The sequence below is a fragment of the Phalangium opilio genome, unplaced genomic scaffold (assembly GCF_054372755.1).
Source record: "Phalangium opilio isolate 3A_F unplaced genomic scaffold, DU_Popi_V2 ptg000329l_1, whole genome shotgun sequence".
NCBI classification, from domain to species: domain Eukaryota; kingdom Metazoa; phylum Arthropoda; class Arachnida; order Opiliones; family Phalangiidae; genus Phalangium; species Phalangium opilio.
Window position 1 is genome coordinate 5,443,657 of NW_028324226.1, and position 9,730 is coordinate 5,453,386.

Genomic DNA, 9,730 nt, shown 5'->3' on the forward strand with positions numbered 1-9,730 from the left:
ACTATTTTTATCTTTAGCAGATTTAACGTCTTATATCAATCCGCGTCGGCTTTCTCTAGAATGTAAACTAACTTGAACCAAACAGTCCAAACTATTATTCACTTTAGGAAGAACGAAGAACACACTCAATAATCATATGAATATTGAAAATACGATTTCGTATAGATATTTTCTTATTATAAATCTAATTTAATCGCATTTAATTAATATGCAAATAAAAGTGTAACGGCTCTTGAAAATCTTTAGGATGTATTATAGTATAATCTTGTCATGGAAAGGGAAAATGTACTCGGATTAAACCTTTTGTACGTGACGCAGAGGTTTGTGGGTTGGTTGCTGGGGATTTAGTACCAAACGGTATAGAATTCACCCTCAAGGTGCGATGCCGATCTGAACTTAGTTTGATGAGCAGGAGAGCAAACAAAAAAGGGTAAGCCTGGAAAGAATCATGATACGTAACTAAAGTATTGAGAGTGAACAGAGTGACATCCTTCCTATATTATCCCCTTCTGATTATCTATATCTATATAAATCAAAGTCCTGACTGACTGAATGACAGACTGACTGATAATCAACGCCCAGCCCAAACCGCTTGCCCTAGAAGGCTGACAATTTGCAGGAACGTTACTCATAAGTAGTAGGCGCGTACTAAGAAAGATTTTTTCAATCCGCCGCCATCTTATAAAATGGCGCCCAGAAATGTAAAAAATATTCTCTATGCAATAAAGTACGCGCGTTTCAACCGATTTCACAAATATTTAGTACACTGGTTTGCTTTAACCTTAAGACGGGCTGAATGGTCTTTCGGGTTTTAATTTTCGCCATCTTTTAAAATGGCGCCCAGAAATGTAAGAAAATATTTTCATGCAATAAAGTCCGCGCGTTTCAACCGATATCACAAATATTTAGTACAATGGTTTCCTTTAACCTATAGACGGGCTGAATGGTCTTTCGGGTTCGATTTTTTGCCATCTTTTTAAATGGTGGCCTAAAATTTAAAAACCCTTTATGTAATAATGTCCGCGAGAAAAGTAATAAAAAATTTCCCGACGGGCTGACGGACTGTGCCGATTGCCTTCGCTCCTAGGGTGCTACAAAAACACACGCGAGCGACGCCGCGGGTAACGGCTAGTACTATATATTTCGCAGAAAAGTCGTCAACAGAACTAATAGCCGGCCATTTTGTCTGTCCCGAAAAATTGGGTCTTCTCTTATAGTTCAATAAATACTCGTGTGATAATTTATTAATTTCACAGTAGTTCGTTTCGTTCAGGATGTGTATATGAATAATCCCGAATTCCAGTTTCTTAATTCCCCCCTTAACTTCCCACCTTCACTGTCAATTTCCCGCCTCTCTTACGTCATTGAAAGTGGAATGTCGATTGAGGGAGAATGAGAAATTCTCTATAACAGGGTGTCTCGTGATGCGTTTTAATCATCAAATACCAAGCGCCGAGTCTTAGCTAAACAACTAGAGGGAAAATACATAATTTAAACTTAACGAAAGTAATTTGAATAAATTAAGATCGTTTTGCCTTGATTTTCCTTATTTTTCTTCTTGGGAAATTCCAATATGAAGATAAAGATTAAATTATCTAAAGTCGAATAAACAATTTAAATATTTTAGTTTATAATTAGGTAGTTTATGTTTTTCCTCTATTTTAACCCTAATGACATGTTGTTGAAAGTTTCCGTTTAGTCTTTTAGAACTTCAAAATGGTGTTAGAAGCCTTGAACACAGCGACGTGAGTTAGGGCAGAGGTTCGTTTGATTTGTTTACAATAAACACTGAAGGATAAACAAGGAACGTTTTATCACACTTGTTATTTTAGCTATTCTTAAATTATTACGTGGTATCAGGAAGGTCGAGGTAGGCTTATGAAGTTTACTATTGTTTCTTTTATCATCACTTAAATTAAACTTTTGTTCAACAAATATTTATTCAAATTATTATTACTTTTGAAATATGAATTTTTGTGAAACGTACAGTTTGACACTTGTTACTTTAGCTATTCTTAAATTATTACGTATTATCAGGAAAGTCGAGGTAGGCTTATAAAGTTTGCTATTGTTTCTTTTATCATCACTTTAAGCTTTTCTTAAACAAATAAATAAATAAAATAAATAAATCATTATTCCTTTGGAAATATGAATTTTTTGTGAAAGCAACACTTTGAATGAGAAAAGTTTAAATAAAATCTTCTTGACCAATCAGAGCGTTGTGACAAGTGACGTGCAAAGTATACCTCATGACGCGTTGAGATCAATAGATGGTCAATATGTTTCACGAAATTCAAAATCAAAGTGAAATATGAACGCCTTTTGAATGATCGAACATGATGTTCTGCACATCCAAATGAATTAAGCATTCAACAGCTTATATTTTTCAAAGTAGAATAACTCATGCGCATCTTAGAACAACTTTATTATTTCAAAATAAATTACAAATATTGTGTTGGCCAGTTTGAAAATAGATTTTGGGCAGTCTTTTACTTCAAAATCAACTATGTTCATCTTTAAAACCAAATTTTACTTTTCATTCAGAACTGCCCGTTTAAATTGTGCCACCATAGAAATTATACTTGGTCATCTTTGACCTCTCATTTTACGTGCCACAATTTGACACTGATATTTACAATGTCAGGCCATCGTTGAAAAACAAGGTTACCCACAACATTATTCCAACGTACTCTACAAAAATATGCTTTAGGAGGCCAAAGTATCGATTATGGTTTTAGTAGATGTTTTTCTCATAATACCTCATTAAGATGCTATTAACTAGTTCAATATCATTTTTAAAATGAGTTTTTCTATCGAATCAATTAACTAGGTATGAAGTTTTTTTTTTCAAATTTTGGTTCCTGTAAGTCGACGTAAGGAGGTTTTTCTAGGGTGTGTCGGATTCAGAATGTTTCGTCGACCCAACATTTTTTCCCCGGTTTTTAGTTAATCTTCTTTTTCCCCCGCTATGTAATCGTAATGAAAACACTTAATTTCTCTAACCTCTTTCAATAACGTCAAGGATAATATCGTCATTCCAAGGTCGAATCCCTGTCATGTGCCCGATATTAAACAGTTTCTTCTTAGTCATTATGTTGGTAGAATACGTAATCACTTTGATGAAGGAAGCATTTAACAGATACTGACTGCATTTGTACAGTAATACAGATGTTAAGTGTAGTGGACTTCTCAGTCTTTTTGGCTCCTACTTTTATCAAAAGTTAATAGATGAAAACATAAAGTGTACTTCGTTTACAGTGTCCACTGTCCAGGTTTGGTTATACACAGTTTTCAATTTCAGACTAGGAGGATTCATACTCTCTACACAAGGAGGCCAGACTCGCTGTTAGAGTCGAAAGCCACTCGTAAATTGTAATTACAATGAAAAGGGTAGTTAAATGGAAAATATGGTTCCTAAACGAAGCAGATTAGCTAAGTTATTTCGAACTGCCTCAAGAGCAAATGTGGTTTCTCTCCATAAATGGCGACGGATCAACTGATTACGTCATTAGTTCGAGAAACACATCCATGGGGCACAACTTGATCAGATCAGTTCAGACACCAAGAGTAAAAATGAAGTTGAAACCAGGTTTCTCTCATGGTATACCTTATATCAGAGGATATAAAATTACTCTTCGAGAGAATTAAAGTGTAAAACAAATCGGGGTAGTTGTAACATGATTCTTCAAAGTTACCAGTCCTGCTCCAAAGTCCTTAATTGTTTGAAACCATTGTTGAAGAAGTGTACTACAAAGCGGGGTAATTATAACATGATCATTCCCAACATCCCTTAACATTAGGAGCAAGGTTACTAAACCAAATCAAATACGCGTTAAATAGTTCCCTATTACTCTTTTAGTGCTAAACTATTTGCCAAGGCCCATGCGCTTGTGTATTTTAGTCCCACGTCAAGACGTTGAGGTTTGTGGGTTGATTTGCGGGGATTTGGTACGAAACAGTTATAGAATTCACCCTAGCACGGTACGATGCCCATCAGATCTTAGTTTGATGAGCAGGATAGCAAACAAAAATGGCTCCCTCGCCTGGGAAGAATCATATTACATAACTAAAGTATTAAGAGGATACATAGTGTCATCCTTCTTCTAATATCCCCTTCTGCTACTACGGAATTACTTCATTAATAGAAACAATTTAATTCATAAACTTGACTCGGTTTTTGAATTACTAAGATGATACCTTGCAAAACTGTACTTTACTGACCAATACTTGAATCATTTGACCAAATTCATTATTAATGTTCATACGGATTTTTAGAACAAATTATTTTTCCAAAAAAAGCAAGCACAATAACAATGAAGCTATTTATGGAAACTAAATATAAATAGCTTTGTTTTCGTTCGTAACCCTGCAAGATCACCCTCGGAGTTCACCCTCTGCCATTTTAAGAAACGGTAAACATGTTTTTATCCCTCTAATAGAACCTCGATCGGCACTTTCTATTATTCTTCCATAAATTGTAACATTGTTATTCAAACAAAACTGCCATTACTATCAATTTCATAGCGCACCATCGTTCGTGACAGGCTAATACATGCACATATATTATTTTTTCTCTATAGCTTAAAAGTTTTCTTATAAAAAAAACCAAGCTAAACTCGAAATAGCCATGAGAAAATCTAGAAGAAGAAAGAAAAAAAGTATTATTTGTATTCTTTTAACCTTGCTTATTAGAAATTGACATTTTTCGTAACCTAGAAAAGATCTCTCTGTAAAAAAAACTTCCCCTCCCATAAAAATTGAGGTTTCTGTCTTTTCTCAAGTTCGACGTCAAGATCATATTTCCAAAGTTTCCAAAACAGGTTTTCCGGCTAATAGATTTAAAATACAAAACATGTTTTTTAAGTTTAATTTTAAAACAAACGTATACTAAAGTTAGGCTTAGGAAAGACTCCGTTTAAATTTATTGAATATTTAAATATTTATACAGGTTTATTAAAAAGGAAATCGGACTTATATTACTGAGAATCATGGGACAATGATTTTCTTAGTAATGCTAGCTATAGTCTAACTTTATTCCACGAAAAACCCGATCAATGCAGCCTCTACTGCACAAGCGTTACGAGTTGTATTTCTAAAGTTTCATTCTTTCTTTATAGTACTGTAAAAGTATTGGATATCCTTGGATCCCCCTTATCTTAGTCTAAGGTAACGTTGACTTATTCTAGGAAAGCCGTTTTCTATGCAGTTTAATGTGTATTAATATAAGTAAGATAAGAATTATAAGTATGACATTTAATTCAAGACCATTCCGTTAAATGCTTCTTGAGTAACCAGCCACAGGGGCGGGGTCGCAACACTTGCGATGTAAAAAGGCGGTAAGCAACCCTCAGTATCAGGACATAGAAGGGGTTTGATCCCTTGCCGTCTCTGTGCAGTGTGCACTCTCATGATATAAAAACACTACAGCGCAGGCGCTAAAAAGCGGCATGGAAGGCAAAGTTTTACCCCTCTCTTAGTTACATCGAAGTGGTCTATTACCCTTGGGGCAAGAGTCAACATGTTGAAGGAGATAGGGATGAAGCCGCAACCACAAGACCAATAAAGTCGCTGTCTCTACCCCAAAACACGGCAACGAAGTCGTCCCAGCATGCTTAGCGTTTAGGTAGGGTCGTACAGTACGGAAACGTCCAGGATGCCCCCTGTGTCTTAAAAATAGAAGCTAGTTCTTATGCAAATACAATGGCGCTACACGGCAGCACTTGACAATTGCCTACCGAAGGGTAGGGGCGTGTGCAACATAGTTACACAGGGAGGGTTTCATTGCCGCATCTCCACTCCATCTTGCCTCTTTTTCCCCTGGCATCACCACACGGAGCTCGCATTCATTACACGTGCGAGGCAGGCCAACTCAAATTAACTCTAGCGGTGCTTCTTGGTACCCGTGGTGTTTGCTTCATCTTATGGCATTAACGGGATGGTCTATAAATTTCAGACACCTTTTTCGAAAATGAGCATTACTTCTATGAGCCTCTTGGACTGCAAGCTGAGCAATTTAGTTTCAATGCATAATCTATGGCTAAAATATATTTAAAATTGTCATACTTATAACTACTATATTACTTATTGCTTTAACAAGAACTGGGGGTGAAGGAAATTCAGAAATTGTTCCTTTCAAGTTAACTTTAGAGCGTAAGGAAAACCGTTAGCTACCATTTCCTTTCCATTGTACTAATCCCAATTAACGTTGATACTTTTATCCGCTCTAAAGCGTCTTTAGTTTTTTTTTGTTTTTCAAGGATATTTCCATAGAATGTGACGTCATTTTCGTCATGATTCACTGTATTATTGAGACTATTTCGAGTTAAAAACAAAGATGAAGTTATACGTTTTGCCGGGGTTTAACTTTTACTATTTATAAGCCTATAAAATATCAAAATATGTTTACAAACTTTTATAACGATTACTGGAAATTTAGAGCGATGTTTGTTTTTTATCTAAGTATTAATTACTAAATTTTTGGAGGTTTTTGTCACTAATATGTTGTAGGCCTTCGAAATATCTGAAGGACTTATTTATAAGAGAGAAAGTTAATGCGATACCTAAGTATTATGAGGGTGATTTTTGTAGACCTTTTTGAAGGTTTAAATTTGAATTAATATTACAAATTATATATAGGTTAATATTAACATCAAAATTGAACCAAAATTTTAAAAAATTATGAAACAATAGAGATTGGTCAATTAAATAATCCTCGTAATTAATAATACTTCAATATTAAACAAGTAGAATTTAAAAATATTTATAAATGTTCTATTTGACATCAGATGTTCCAGAAATTTGGGCCTAACTTTTAGGTCTAGAAATAAAGTGAAGATTTAATATACAGGGTGTTTCTGATAAGTCTGGAATAAAGGGGATACCTATATTCTTTGAGCTATTTTGAGTTGAAAATGTAAAACTATGACATTTTGAAGTCCGGGCCACTGTTTTCGAGTTATAATTTCCATGTTTTAGAAATAATTGTCTAAATCAGTTACTTAATTAAATTTAAAGGGTCATTCGTAAAATACTCCATCCAATCTAACTTGGAAACAGTGGCCCTGATGGCAAAATATCATAGATTACATTTTCGACTAAAAATCGCTAAAAGAACAGCCCCCTTAATTTATAACAGACATATTGGAAACACCCTGTACAAATGGAGTAAAAGAGACTGATAAAATTGTCTGCTAGTGTCATGGCATCTGCTTGGGTATTAACAACACCAGTAAGTGGTAGACAGATAATCTGTGAGAGTGATTAGCCCCTCGGTCTCAAAAGTTACAAATTTAAGTAACTGTTTGACAAATACGTACTTAATTCGATGTTCTTTAAATATATATAAACCAAGTAAAAGTTTAGGGAACAATTTATCATTGTAATCAACTATGACCCAATTACTTATCGTTAGATTTGGACCATTTTAAAGATCAATTAAGCGGTCATTATTTAAAAACGCGTACAAACCTCAAAAAGGCCTTTCAATTAAAAAAACAAACACAATATTGAAAGTCCAGAAAATAAATATATTTCCAACCCCTTGTTTCCACTAAAACAAAAGCTGAGCTGTGTTATGGCTGACAGACTTTTCTACAGTATACATATACATGATTGTTTACAAAGTTGCCGGCGTTTTTTTATTATTATTAAACGTGCCATAACTGCGATAAATTACAGGTTTTCAGTTCCGGCGGGCCTTCATAAATGTTTGGCCTTAAAAAAGGATATAGAGAAACCGGCTTGTTAAGCCGCGTTCTTCGTTATTAAATACACACCGGTAGTGGAAGGTTACATACATCTCTTTTTACTCGAGGTTACTTTCAGACCTTAGTGGTTGGTGGTGAGATTATTGTGGGAAGTTGTGTTTATAATTATTTAAGCTGATAGATAGGTAAGAGTGTACGTGCGTGAAGGTTTGTTGAAATATACGGTAGAGGTAGGTGGTGGGCTCAAATTGTTATTGGTTGGGGGTCTTCGTGGTAGACCTTTCTTGTCAGGGTTGGGTAGTTTTCGTCTATACTGCATAAAAAAAGCTGGTTTTTTGGCCATGGGTGAGTTGTTTTTGTTGGATTATATACCCGGAATGCCAAAAATAGACATAATGTACCTTGGTTTAGTAACTGGATGGGTTGCACGTGTTATTGTAATCGTTTATATCGACCAACCAGAGTTGTTGTTGTTGTATCCGAGTGCCGGCCGGATAGTTGGTTTCCAATTTTGAATGTATGAAGTGTGTCAGTTAGCCTTGTTACTTGTTCTTCTGGTATTTCAACTATAGTTAGGCTTAGCGTTTTTGAATTAATTGAGTCGTGAAGGATATTTTTATTTTGGATAAAATAGACTGGATAATAAAGATTTCAACTTTTTGAATTTATTCTTAATAATAAGTTTAATTGTGATGCAAATCTTTTCTTTGAAAGTCATTGCTAGAACACTTAGTAGACATTTTATTTATTTGGCCAACCTAATATTGGAATTATCTTCAATCTCTAATTTATTAATTTGTTTATATTATAAATTGGTACTCGAAATCTATTTTTAGGGGTATTAAGCAGCTTGGGTTTATTCATAGGCTTAATTTACTGTAGTAATTAATTGTTAGGCCTAATTAATCTTATGAATATTTTGCTTATTGACCTTCCTAGATATTGGAATTAATTTCAAGCCCTAGTTAATTAATTTTGTTATTTATAATTCTTAGTTAGGAGAAATTTATTGGCCTAATTAATGGTTGCATTGACTTTATGGGGTTAATTAATGGTTGCATTGACTTTATGGGGTTAATTAATGGTTGCATTGACTTTATGGGGTTAATTAATGCTTGCATTGACTTTATAGGCTTAATTAATGCTTGTATTGACTTTATAGGCCTAATTAATGCCTGCATTGACTTTATAGGCTTAATTAATGCTTGTATTGACTTTATAGGCTTAATTAATGCTTGCATTGACTTTATAGGCTTAGTTAATGCTTGCATTGACTTTATAGGCTTAGTTAATGCTTGCATTGACTTTATAGGCTTAATTAATGCTTGCATTGACTTTATAGGCTTAATTAATGCTTGCATTGACTTTATAGGCTTAATTAATGCTTGCATTGACTTGCGTAACCATTGATTTACTTCTGGGATTAGATTTATCAACATAATCGGAAATTACTTTTGAAATATTTTAATTTATGAATCTATTTCGAAATCTATCAAGTAGCTATAGCTCTATGTTTGAAATAGAAAGGCTTAAAAAAAACGTGTTCCCAATCCGACGATGCAAGCTTCGATTTCAATGAGTCTTGACCCCTGTATCGCCAAAATGGGCAATACACCAAAGCCCGCGGTGAAACCAACACATTCAAGGGGCTCATCAACAAAAATCATAACAGATAGAGTAAGATTTACTGTTATCAAAAGCTCATAGTTGCTGTTTAAGTATTTATAAATTTACTCAAGAACTATTTCCAAAGTTCTTCCTCCTAATTCAAGCCACGTGTTTATTCCGTTCTTTCTAATCAAAATTAAGCCTTGCCAAGAGTTTTATGCAACCTCATTTAAAAAGTTGTTACACACACGCGGTCGCGTTATTTCCGGCAACTCTAGGGAAGTGTTAAAAATAGAATTCTTCTTTTCTTTCAAGTTCGAATCACTTCCGAACTTAAGATAAGCTAGCGAAAACGCTTCTTTCTTTTCAAATATACATTTTATTGGAGAGGAGTTTTAGAAAACACTTTAGTTAGT